The sequence below is a fragment of the Coptis chinensis genome, chromosome 9 (genome assembly GCF_015680905.1).
Source record: "Coptis chinensis isolate HL-2020 chromosome 9, ASM1568090v1, whole genome shotgun sequence".
In the NCBI taxonomy this organism is placed as follows: domain Eukaryota; kingdom Viridiplantae; phylum Streptophyta; class Magnoliopsida; order Ranunculales; family Ranunculaceae; genus Coptis; species Coptis chinensis.
Window position 1 is genome coordinate 40,258,792 of NC_141464.1, and position 14,489 is coordinate 40,273,280.

The following is a 14,489-nucleotide window of genomic DNA, read 5'->3' on the forward strand; positions in this document are numbered from 1 at the left end:
GAAATTTAATTTTCGTACTGCAATTTACATTCACGCATAAGTAACAACCATTGGGAAGTCACATTATACTATTTGGGTGATTTTTCAACATTTCAAAATTTTCATTAGTAACACTTATACAGCCGTTAGTACATTTTTAGCATTTATCTTCCGTTAGAAACATTGGTAACTCTCACTTAATTTCTTTGTAAATATTAGAATTTCTTGGTAACGTTTGTTTAGATATTAGGTGACGGTTGGCTGGCTATATGCTACCAAATGTAAAATGAAAATTGAAACCCAGCGAAATTATAAGCAGGACTATTTTCACTATCGCGCTCATCTCATATGCAAACCCTTATTAACATAACAAAGAAGAAAAAATGCAAAGAGGGAAAAGGAATTGTTGTTGTGCCTGCTCATCGGGTAAGTTGCCATCTACCTATCTTCTTCTATTCTTTTTTCTTCCTCCCGTTTCTCCTTCCTCCTTTCGTAACAATCTTTGATTTTTGTTTTTACTATTTAGGGGATGCAATTCAACTCCGCAAAAGTTTCAGGGCATACTTAACACTCAAAATCAACAATCTTTTCTCCATTACAAATTTGGTAAACATATTATTTACTTATTTGATTAATTTATTAGTTGAAATTTAATAACATATCAATTTTTATCAATTTTTTTATTACTTGATGTTAGAATTGGAGGTCAATTGGAACTGTACCTGGTTTAGCTTTAGTGATGGCGTTGACGTGGAGATTATAGAGATGTCCAAGTAATGGTGGTGGTGGTAATAATAATAATCATCAAAGAAGAAGACACCAACAAGTACCAAAATGATAAGTTGGTGGTACAGCTGGAAGTAGTAAGATTAATGTAGGTAGTAGTGGTGCTAGTGGTGATGTTGTTGTTGCTACTGGAAATTATGATTTGAGAGCGCAAAATGTTATTGCCTAGTTTTTTCCCCATTAAGGTAGTTTTGAATGGTTTATTGTTATAACTGGATTTATTTGATGATTGTTTTTTGTTTGTTGTTTTTTTTGTAGCCGACATTGGGGCAAGTATGTGTGAAGGAAGAAAGGTAATTTGGTTTTTGGTTCGATCTAGTTTATTTTGGATATTGCACTAAAGAGTTAGGTTATTTTTTGCCTTGATGAATGTAGAAAACAAAGAGAAATGGGTTAGTTTAGCAAGTCTAGATTGTTTTTCATTTTTGACTTCTTGATTTAAATGGATTATGTAGATTAGTCATTGCTTAAAGGAAATATGTGAGTATCATATAAGTGTTTAATAGTGTTTGATATAGGTCAGAAACATGGGTTACAACAGTGTGTTCTCATATGAGAACAAACTAGAAGGTTCCACTGTGAGATTGTGAGATATATATATATATATATATATATATATATATATATAGGAGTAGGTTCCGTTTACAACACTTTTTATACAACATTTTATATCATACCCCTTGAAAATATGAATTAAGCTTTGATTCTTTGTAGATATGATTTGCACACCATGGAGATCATCTCCACAAAAATTCAACTCATTTGAAAACTCCTAACCATGAGAAAAATTGCTCTCAATCTATGAATTTTTATGAACGGTCCAAAAATATCGATTTTGTAACCCTTTTTTGTCAAACTTAGAAATGGTCAAAGGACCAAGTGTTGTAAACGGAACCTACCCCACTATATATATATATATATATATATATTACCAGTAGATTGTAAGATATGAGTCATTTATAGGTTTATTTGTCTTAGGTCCTTGGCTTAAATTGTGAGATATGTATTCTCTTAAATGTAGTGGATTTCCAGTTTGGCTCAAATTCATTCCTAGTATCAGTTTTAGAACAGACAATGAGCCTTTCAAGGTTAGGTGCTTAAGACTTTAAGTTCCTTTCCCTCTCTATATATTGCTCTTTTGCCCCTCTTTAATTTGGTTAACTTATATGTGGTTTTACAATTATATGATAGGTTGCAATGGAAAGATTTACGAAAAAAATTGTAAACATGATGAATGCAGAAGAGTTGTTTGAATCTCATGGGGGGTCCAATTATTCTTGCTCAGGTAAATGATTTGTATTTGTAAGTAACTAAATTCATTTACTTGTTAAAGGTTTATACTTTACCAAATTTGTTGATTATGAAATAGAATGAGCTAGATAACTTATAAGAAGAGTTATACTTGCTCAATTTGGATTCATAGATAGAAAATGAGTATGGGCCTATGGAGTATGAGCTTGGTCCTCCTGCTTGAGCATATACAGACTTTGTGGCAGAAATGCTTGTGGGTCTTGGCACTAGTGTCCCTTGGATTATGTGTAAGCAAGACGATGCTCCTGACCTGATAGTAAGTCACGCCTGAACTATCTTAATTAAGTTGCCAATTGCTTCTCTTTTATCCTACATGTTTATGTTTCCTATAAGTCTATAATCCTCCTGGTGCCTTCATGTGATCTATCCCCGAAATTGTTAACGAGCTTTCACAGTTCCTCTACGAAAATTCTGCTGTTTCCTTTGGTCAAGTGGTGTACACTTAACGTCAGGTTTTTCAGCCTCAGTTGCATAAGGCTTAGTTTATCTTCTTTTGCTCCTACATATTATTGTTTGTCTGGTTTGTAATTTCTATAGCCTTTGAATCTTGTCCTGATAGTAATGATGTCCATGTATCCTTGCCCAATACTCCTTTATTTCCTCTTCATTCCATTATGTTATGGTTACTTGATAACATTGATTGGCAGTAACACTTGTTGAGCATCACGGGTTTGATTCCTAATATTTTAATGTTCCTCTACGAATTTGTACTAAGTTTATGTTTTTGTCATATTTGTAGATAACTAGTTGTTGCATGGACATGCCATTAAAAATAATCCATGTTGGATACGTACCCACGTGTCCCATTCACGATACGGAAAAATATTATATGTGATAAACCTCAATTTTTTTTAATATATTTTGTTGTGTCAGACACTTCATATCCAGCTTGCACTAAGGTATGCACTAAGATGAAGAGGTGGCTTACACTAAGGTATGCTAAATTTATTAACAAGCTTGTATTGGCTACACACACTTCCTGCTTGAACCAAGCAAGAGTTGGTCTTCTCCGAGTGACCCAGTACAGAGGGGGGATAAGAAGAAAATAAAAAGGGGTATTCACTATTTTTCTCTTCCATTTTTCAGTTACCTTATATCAATAATAAAAAATGGGTGGAGGTTTTAATATATGTTTTGCTTAGTTATTTGACCCCATATACATGTACATCACTTGATCACACTACTATGATTTATTGAGATTTTCTTTTTCTTTTTTCAGATTTGTTTCTTTGGTCTTGGTTGTTTCATATGCTCACACAGTCTATCTGATGAAAGTTCCTTAAGGGCTATAGTTTTTATGCTTTTACTATTTTTGAAAATTAATAATTACAAACAATGAATTACTTGTGCAATATACCTTTCTTGATTCACTTGTTTTTTAATTTTATATACTAGTCATAGTGGAATAACGACTTCATGATATGATGCAGGTACATGGATCGATTAACAAATAAAAAGATGGCAGCTAGGTTTTTTGGTGTTGAAAGTGCGCACAACAAGCTAAGATATTGCTAGGATAGCGTTGGCGTCATGTAGTTTTTTTTTGTTTGCTTTAATTTATTGTGAATCTTTTGGTATTGGAATGACTTATTTTGTTGGGAGTCAAACTGGATGATAGATATCAGGTTTGATCCATGAAATCAATAGAAGTTAATTGTTTTGAATGTTGTTTCTTTTTTCCCGAGTGGATGTTGTTTCCATACCATAAAGCATGTTAAAGTGATTTTGGGTGATGTTTTGATAAATGTATGTGGATATTGTTTCTATCATAAAACATGTTAATGTGATTTTGGTTATGACGTATAGGATATGCAGGTTGAGAAATGAATACGATCGAATACAAAAATGAAAAAAGGTTTTTAAAAAAAATTATTTTCATTTGTCTTGCTTTTGGAAAAAGTGACATAATATCTATTAAAAGTGACACAACTGACCACTTTTATGTGTCGCTTTCTTTCTCATACGAGTTACATGGAGTTGATTCCCAAAAGCGACACAACAAGTGGGGGGCTTTTGTGTCGCTTTTGCAATACTTATGTCACGCTCTAGTCCAAAAGTGACACAACAAGTATACTTAATGTGTCTCTTTTGATGTACTTATGTCTCGCTCTGGTCCAAAAGTGACACAACTAGTATACTTAATGTGTCACTTTTGATGTACTTATGTCTCGCTCTAGTCTAAAAGTGAAACAACTAGTATACTTAATGTGTCACTTTTGTCGTATTTATGTCTCGCTCTGATCCAAAAGTTACACAACTAGTATACTTAATGTGACACTTTTGACGAAATTATGTCCCACCCTACTCCAAAAGGGATACAACTAGTGTCACTTTTAACAAGCACTGTGACACGCTTTCTTAAAATTGACATAAGAGAGTATTCTTAAATGTCATTTTATTAACAAAAAGTGACACATTTAATAAGGCTTTTGTGTCATTTTTGGTTAAACTTTATCACTTCAGAATTAATTTCAAAAGTGACACAAGTGACTTCTTGTGTCACTTAACACATAAAGCCCTTCCATTAGTAGTGTGTGAAGCCACTCTCTTCTCTCCCTTAGTTTACAATTGGTTTATATTTATTTTTAGACAGGACTGAGGATGCTATCGAACCCAATTTAAATTCCTTACCACGTGTGATATGTCTTTTCACCTAATTAAGGAATATATCTGGTACTTCTGATACTTGATCGCTCTGGCACTTTGTAGTTTACTGCTAGTCATCTCTGGCCTCCACCACTGTTGCCAAATATATATGTGAACATAATTAGGTCCTAGCCTCAGTTTTATGTCGAAACTCTTTTCTGTTGAAGCATTCACATTGTTTCTCACCTTCCCAGTGTTTAAGCGATTTTATAGAGGTTGATGGTATTTTACTTGGACATTCTCAAGGCAGTGAGGGAACCTACAACATTTCAATATTATTAATTGTTTGTGTTTTCATTGAATAACAAAACTACAAAAATGTGTTGTGGCAGGCCCGGCCCTGAGCAGGTGCCATGTGGGCGACCGCACAGGGCCCCCAATATATAAGGCCCAAAAAAATAATTTTAGTGGAAAAGGCTTATTTCACAAATCAAAAGCCCAAACCGATGAAAAACCCAAAACCGAAAATTTCACAGTAAACAGTCGATTATCTCATATTCTCTTTTCTCATTAATTATGTTCATAAAAAAAGAAAATAACAATAGATATAATAGAGGAGGAGATCTTCTCAATGACTAGATCTCTCTCTTCCTAATTAATAACGTTTTCTTTTGGAAAATCACTCCAATTAATTGTTTGAGTTGTCCTCAATTACTCAAATACAAAAAGAATTAGTAAAAAAAAAAAAACCCTCATTCACCTTATGACCATCTAGTATCCTCTCATTCTCAATAATTTCTTTCTTTACAATTGTGGATTTGTATTAATTTTCACTTCGATCAACCTCAATTACTTATTGGGTTAGTTAGACTTACCCCCCATTAATAGTTGCAATTAGTGTTACCCCCTTTTTAATATTAGTGATACCCCCCAATTGCAAGATCCAATGGTTGCGAGATGATTTTTTTTTTTCAGATGAAGAAATCGACCGTTGGATCTTACAAATGGGGGGTATCACTAATATTTTTTAAAATGGGGGGTAACACTAATTGGTATCTAGTAATGGGGGTAAGTCTATCTAACCTTTACTTATTCACCTAAATTTTGATTATTTTTCAAGTAAGTTAGAGATTAAAATCAAATTTCCCTTTTCTTAAATATTATTTCAATAACTCAATTTAATTCCAAAGTAATCTAGTATAATATTATTCACCTAACTTGATTTCTTGAAACGACATGATTGTTTTCCTAATGCATTCATAACTTATAGAATTTTGTTGATTGTTCCCATTACCGTCATTATCATGCAAAAGAAGTTTTTTAAAATTAAAATTATTGAAATCATACCTTAGATGGACTATGTCACAAGAAAGTCTAAATGGGCTAGCGTTAATATCTATTGAAAATGAATTTTTAAATAAAATTAACTTTGAAAGCTTCATTGATGATTTTGCAGCAAAAAATGCGAGAAGAGAAATATTTCGATGATCCAATTTGTGTTGATGGAAGACTGGAAGGGAGCCACATTTCGCCATTTGCACAGGGCCATTGAAAACTCAGAGACAGCCCTGTGCTGTGGTATTTGCTCCAAGAGCAAATATTCAGGGCTGACTTTCTCTCAATAGTTGTAGGTCTGGTACATACCTGGTTTAAGTGCTATAGCCTCTGACTAAGAGTGCTGCAGGTGGAGTGTTAAAGGTTTTAGTTTCTGTAGATAATACCCTATGCACTTATCCTTTTGCTGTGATACGTTGTATATTAATGAAATAATCTCTTCTATTAATTTTATTTTTATGATATGCAAGTGCACCAAATTTGTTGTATTATCATTATCAGAATATCAGGCACTTCATGTACTGTTTACTTAGCTGTTGTTAAGGTTATATGGGGTGCACTTGGGTCTTTGGTTTTTTGGTCCCAGGAGAGTAGTTACAGGCTATATAGGAACTAAGGCCAACACAATCTCATCCAAATCAGTTATTCACAAACGTACTTTTTGTACATTATCAATTCCAAATAATAGATTCCAATAGTCCAATACCAATGATACTTAGATAAGTCCAAAAGAAAATAGTACAAACGAATTCTTGCAATTAATTAAATAGCTAAATTAATAAATCAATAAACTAGGTATTACATAGGATCTGCTTGTGTTTACCTCTAACCAAATTCTCACCTGTCGATCGGCATGCCCCAAAGCAAAGAAGAGAGAGCGAGAGTAGTGTTGAGTGTGAAAGAATGAGATCTGAATCAAAGAGCTTTAATTGATTGTCAGCTTCGAAATTAATGAACCCGATGAGAGTCATGAGTGAAGATGAGACTATGAGAGAAATGACTGAACGGTTATGAACGATAAGATGAGTTTGTCTTCAGATAGTGGGTTTTAATGTAGTTTCAGAAGAAACTAATTATCTTCATGGGCTATGGGTTTAGAAGTTAGAACAATGACGAAAAATAATACCACTAGTGACTGTTTCGGACTAATAGTAACAACAAATAGCCCGGGTTAGTTTCTGAGCTTGGCCAAAAAATGAAAAAGCTATTTGTCACGGTTGTCAGGGTGTGCGTGACAAAAGGGGTTCTACAACAGTCACAAAAATCGTTTTCTGCCATTTGTGACCGTTTCAAACAGAACAATCACAAATAACATTTTAAAACAGTCACAAAAACCTTTTTTTGTACTAGTGCTTGTACCCATTCCCCTGCTTACTGGGATCGTTGTCGCTAGGATTTTCAAGGACGCAACCCTAGAACTGTATCCACAACTCAAGGTTTGTGATCATACTTTTTATCATTGGGAATATATATATCTGTATTTGGTTGGTAGCTGCTGTTGTAAGCAGATAAAAGAAAACAATAGAAGACAAGGACAGAATAACAGGTAATAACCAAGGCGCGGATTAGGCTGTCCTTAAGGAAAGATTTTGCCCCTTCCAATGGTGCAGAAAGGCAACAATGGCGTCTTCCTCACAGGATTCAATGGTTAACAGCAGTCTGACTTTGCACTAGAACAGACTACCCTCTAGAACGGCTATATAACTCTCTCTGGCGGCTAACAAGAAGAAGAGAAGAAGAATAGGGTTCTGTTTCGTGTGAGGTGGGATGAAGGGACAGTATTCATGAGTTCTGTTTCTGTTTCGCTGGTGTATAGAGGCAGCAGCAGCAACACGACTTCTATCTCTCTCTATACTCGAGTTCTATCTCCTATCTCTCAAGTTTAGGCAGTTGGTAATCCACTACCCACTAGACAATCAGCCTCAGCCCGAACCCGACACGACTCGGTGCGGTGCGGGCGGGCGCGCGTGTGGCTTTGGGTGAGTCCTCCCTCCTAACACAAAAGCCTTTGTACCCTAAGGGCACACCCTTATGTTGGAGGAATTTCTCATATACCTCACTTGCTAGTGGTGGTTCACCAATGTGGGACTAAACAACACACAAGTATTTTGAAATACTCTTGGAGATTCCAACAACTGCTAGGGTAAATCTCTTACCATTTGGTGATCGAACCTAGGATATCCAATATTAAATCATTTCAATAAATTTGAGGCATCATTACGTGTAAATTGTTCCGAGATCATTCACTATACTAAAATGAATTGTTAAAAAAGTTGGTTTCGTTACCTTACTGGCTTGGTTAGGAGGAAACTAACCTATTGTTCCACCACTACTTGTCAGTCAAAGCTGATAAGCACCCAAAAGTGTATTATGAAACCCCATTGAGACATATAAATTTGGTTAATTATGTGTTTAATAATCATGAAATAAATATGTTTTCATATCAAGGCGTGTATTTACATAAACATGGAAATATTGGTTAAACTCAAGATAAAAGCACGAGGAACGGCGATATATGAATTCTTCCAAATCCATATTTAAGCATCAAACTTCCAAAGCTCCTACCTCTTGAACCAAGACTCGAATGCGACAAGAGAGTTGCTCGGACAAATCGTATGCAATGAATTCTACGATAGGCGGAAGTTGTAAACCGCCTAAAATATACCGGACCGCCATCGATCGACTGCATATGGACCCACTATGTGGGGGCCACAAGATTGGATGAGTCATCAATCATGAAGCATGTCAAGACAAAAATAACAAATTATTGGTGCAAAGTTGACACCTTGCATGTAATAAATTAGATTAGGTGTTAATAGTGAAAAAAGGCAAGGTGTCACTTTGTTTTAATGTGGTGGATAAAAATGAATTAATGTGGTTTGATGATTCACGTGGGAGGAAATGAGATTTCTCTCAAATGGAGAAGAAATTAGACAAGGGTGGGGACACTCCATTTACTCCCTTGACTTATTTTTCTCACATGGCATTATTTTAGTTCCTTAGTGAAAAAATCATAAGTTTAGTTTTTAGTTTTTTTGTAAGAAGCTTGTAATAGTTTTAATGGAGGAAACACTTGTTTTCTTCTAGAAAATAAATATATCGCTGAGTTTGATTGTTTACCTTCTTCCTTTCTCTCTCTCTCTTTTTGTGTTTTTTTTAGTTTATAAATCCTTGTCCCAAGGATCATGAGCTAACTTCCCTTTTGGGGAGTTAATCCAACTCATGTGAGGGTAAATCAATTTTTGTTGGTTTGGTAGGTTGTTAGGAAGAACAACTAGCTCTACACCCTATCCCAAAATGATAGTTGGTGTAGTGTCTAGTTAGGAATCAAAGCAATGAGCTTAGAGATAAGTCATTGCTTAGTTCCACTTGCTAGCATGTGTGAGCTCTTAAGTGAGCCATACATGCTAGAGATCAAATCTTTTCTTCCATTAGGGGCTTGTCTATGAGTCTAGGAAGGATCAAATAACCTTTTTCAAATCAACATCTAATGATAGTTTCACATGAGGAGGATTAACTCTCCACCTTTTCTTTCAAATCTCTATTTTGGTATTAAGTGCATGTTTTCAAACTTTAATGTCTTTCTTAATATTTGTGTAGGAAGGAAATCCTAGCTTTAATATTATAACCTTACTCCTTAGTTCCCTTAATTGTAACATCCAATTTGTAGTTGTTCTAAACTTTAGGTTAGTTCGAATCCTTATTCAAACTCTACGAAACGAAGATCGTGAGTAAGGAACCTTGAGTGCTTTTGCATCAATTTAGAGAGTTCAAACCTCTAAGTAGTGTTAAACAAGCATTTATCAAAAGCCTACAACCACTTGTCCCCACTTTTAATTAAAAAAGGTGTAGATGGAATTTGTGCATTTCATTTATTTATAATATTGCTATAAACTCACAGTTTACTTTGCATTATGTGATGATCAGGAAGGAGAGTTCCCTTGGCATTTGGTTTCTGTTGCATTTTTCCTCATATTGCTCAAACTCCCAGGTCCATATTACCCGTACTGGGGGCGGATATTTATCCCACATTTTGTAAATGGTGGATTGTTGAGGACCTTATGGTCTGCTATTATGTGGTATAAAATGCCCCATGTGGCAACAGAAACAACCTTGCCGCAGACTTCAACACCTGATCATCAGTGTTAGTGAACACTGATAACGCTGTCTAGGAGGCTCGGGAAGGCATTGTTCTGTCTTAGTGCGTGTATTCTGTTTTGCAGCAAGGTGTAAGCTTTGTCAGAGTTGTAGTTTATGGAGGTACGGTTGTATTTAGCGAGTGTATAATTGGTTAATGAGCAAATTTTGGTTACGATCGATCTGAATGTTGTTGTGGTTACTAGGCGTGCTTGATAAGGGATTTTCCCGCTGGCAAATTGGTCTTTTCCCACTTAACAGTGTATTTTCCACTGCTTGGTACCATTTTAGGACTCGACAAATTCTTTTCTCATTTGCCGGCAAACACATCACAACACGTGACCCAATTTTCCCACTTCAAGCGGGAAAAAAAAATCCATGTCGGAGCTGGATATAATTTGCCATAGGAAAATCGACCAAAATTTTCTCGCGTAACCCTACTTCCTGGCAAATCAAAATCGCTATCTCTCACACACAAAGAGAAACTAGGGTTTCATTATTTCCAAATAGACAACTCAATTTATCAAAAAAGAATCAAACTTTTTGGTTCCTCACACGATTCGATCCAAGGTAACTAACACCAATTCTCTCATTTCATCTTTTTGTTATTTGTTTTGAATTATTTATTCTGTTTACTTAATTAGAGTGAATGTTAGTTAGAAATTTGTTTTACTTAAAAGGGTATTTGGAATTGAATTAGTTCATCTTATTTCCTACATATGTAGTTGGAAAATGTGAATGATTTATAGTTGGTCTTTTTGAATTTTGTTTTGCTTGTTTTTTTCCATCTCATGAGAGTGTTAGTTAGTTAGCAAGTTGGAATACTTTCTTCTGCATTGTGTGGATCAAAATGTTCTAGTAAGTGACTTAGTGTAGGAACTTCAACTTAAATTTAGATATTTTTTACCCCATTTTAATAATGTAGGGTTTTGCTTAGAGTATAGAAGATTAAGCTGTTTTCTTTTTGTTTACAAGTCCCATATGTTTGTAAAATTTTCGCTGAAAACACTAGCTACAAGGTTATTTGGGTAAAAATGTGTGAGTTTTTGTGCTCTATATAAGTTAGCTAGTTTGTTAGAGCTGCATTTTTTTCTTTACCTTTGCTTTGGACAAGATGCTGTTGTCATTGGCTTAATGTTATGCACGTAAGTGCTCAGGATTCACATTTTGCACCGCCAGAGATTCCCACTCTCGGTATGTCGGTATTTGATCTTAGAGGCTTAGGAAATAATTTGGTTGAATGGAAACTTTCGCTGTTATTGTTGTAGTGTGTGTGTTCATGTGGTTGTGGTGCGTGTGTTCTTGTTGTTGTGGTTTTTGTGCTTGCTTGTCTGTGGTCCCTTTGATATACATTGTTGGGCCTCTCTCCATAAGCTCAGGCTTTTGGAGTGAAGAGGTTACTAGCGGTAAGAGGTTACGGGTTTGGGTCAAGGAGCATATACCGGTAGACGGTAGTGTTGAGGGGAAATATTCTGTGGAGCTTACTCTTTGTTACACCTGTGGATGCTTTCTTATTCCTTCTATTCGTCTTTAACTCGTAAGTTTCATTATCTCTCACACACACTCTCTCTCTCTCTCAAGCGCCGAGGGTGAGTTCTCACTCTTTCTCTCTCTCTCTTGAATTTTGTTTTCATTTTAATTTGCCACTACATGGTTTTAATCGACATCATGTTCCTTCCTTTTTCCTTTGAGTGTAAACAGTTGGTTTTATTCTCGACACAAGTATAAAGAGGCTTTCCAAGAGTATATTCGTGTATTGGTGAGATTTGAAGTCTATTATGTTTATTTGTTTGTTTGGTTTACTATAATGGTATTTAGAATATGTTTTTAGGAGCAGATTAAGTGGTGGTTTAGTTTCTGGAATGGTTTTTATTTGGTTTCGAGATGGCAAGAAATGGTAGCCTAATTGTTTTTTGTTGAGGTGAAATGGTTTCTCATGTATAATAATATGTTTCAATATAAAAATTCTGGGACTCTCACCGTCAAGTTACGCACAAACAAAACACATTTGGTTTCTCATGTATAATAATATGTTTCAATATAAGAATTCTGGGACTCTCACCGTCAAGTTACGCACAAACAAAACACATGAATATATATAACTTAGGACTCACCATTGTTATTAGCTTATCTATGTGAATGCATGTTATGTGTTATTGTTTACGAACTTTAAGTGTTTTGTGCTTACTAGAAGCCTACAAGCATGATCCACAGTCAATATTTAGCATAAGATAGTTATAGTGTGTACAAGATAAACGAAAAAGCGAAAGCGAGTTCAAAGACAATGTAGAACACTATCAGAAAATTGACTTGATTTGCATGTGCTGTTTTTACATTTTTGGGTTTTGCTACAGAAGATTGAAATCGAGAAAATTGATTGTCTTTTAAAGTTTCATTGTGGGTTGTCAAGTTGAATAAATTCTAGTCGCGGACCATTTTGCACCTGTGCTTTTGTTGAAAGAGAAAGGATTATATACTTTACTTATAATAGTGAATACTATTATCACAACAAAGAAATGTGTTGCTTATATCTAATAAATAAAATTGTGTATATCATTGTGTATAATATCTTTTAATTGTTATTATTATCATACCATAGGCGCATTACTACCCCTCCTTTAGTGAAGCGCAAGAGGTTTCGTCTTGGTCTTGAGGCCATGCCTCCACCTCCAGATTTCAAGGAGTTGACGGAGGCAGTGCGTCAACTAACTAGTGCCTTCAATACTGTTGAGGAGCATACTAGTAAGTATAGATTATAGTTAGTGACATGCGCCCGACACACGTATCAAATGGAATAGTCCCCGCACAATTCGGTGATAGCTTATAGAAAGAAACAAGCAAAAGAGGTTCCATTAGCTCTGAAAAGAAAGATTGGTGATGACTCTTGGACCAAGTTAGGGGGCAGCAATGCGCTCCCCATCTGTAAGGTGGCCTCCATGTTGATTGGGGATCAAATCCCATCCATATGTTCCAGCTACTGTTAAGTTGGCCAGCTACAAATTGGTTTACTGCTCAAATTAGCCCTCGATCTGAGAGGAGAGGACACAAAACATTGGAAAAAAATATACTCGGAGCTTGTTAATATGTATTATTCTAGGCTTAACAAAATCAGGTTAGAGAAGATTGTAGCTTCTTGATGGGGTCAAGGTCAATCAGTTTGACATGCATATGAAATGTCAAAAATACAAAAGAGATTCTGCCAAATTTTTTATAGAATGTGATGTTTTATAGTTATCGTTAAAGACATTTGAACCAAGTATTAAGTTATCTTTGTTCATGTAAGGATGTACTTATAGATTTTCATCTTTGTTCATGTAAGGATATTTGACGTCGTATTTGTCTTTGTTCATGCGTTGTAATTTTAAAGACATTTGAACCAAGTCTTGTTCTTTGCTTCGTATTTAATAGATTTATTGTTATATAAGTCTTGTTCTTTCTCCAGGAACGTCTTGCTCACTTTGTCAGGAAAGATAAAGCTTGCAGACTTCGGAATATCTGCGAGGATCACCCCTGGTCAAAGATTGTCTAGTAAAACTGGTACCCGGCTTATCTTGCCCCGAGGATTCGAAAAAAAGTGGATATCCGGAGTCTTTGGTGTCATCTTTCATGCCCTTTTAGCTGATATGAGTCTTTTTGTCGGTTTTGCTATATGGACAAGAATACTCTTTGTCAGTATTATTTCTTCTTTGGCCTCCATGCATCTTATGACACGGCAAAGCGGTCTCAGATGGAGAAAGAGAATCACCCAAATTGAAGAAGGTCAAGAGGGGATTCTTCGGTGGTAACAACAACGAATTGATGAAGGCGTTGGATGTTTTGGTAGAGACAACTGAAGATGAAGAATCAGAACAAGGGAGTGGTAATGACACATTTTCTGAATCTGCAGCTGGACTGCAAATAAATTTACTTTCATTCATTAGTTTGCAAGTAGTTATAGATCATTGGTGATATATGGTGTTATAGATTGATGCTTTACTTTTAGTTTGAACATAGGATGTGTTTGAAAATGAATATTTGAAGGATTTGGCTTTGTACATAATGCAATTAATCTGATTTATAGAGATTGTCTGTTTTTCTATCAAGTGTTTTTTGTTCAAGTAAAGGTTGTTCTCAACAGGCTGCACTTAAAGGTAAAGGAGCAGAAAAATAAACTGCTTTTGATTGGAATATGCGTGTTCCTGTTTTGTAAGTGTACATGATGCGAAGACTGCTCCATCTTTTAAAACACTTCTTCGAGTCTTTATATTCCGCATATTTTTGTAAGGCTACAGTTTAGTGAGTCAATATAAGCTTCAAACTCCAACGAAAAGGCAGATTTCAACCACTCAAAGTGCTATGGCAGCTTGGGTGGTGAT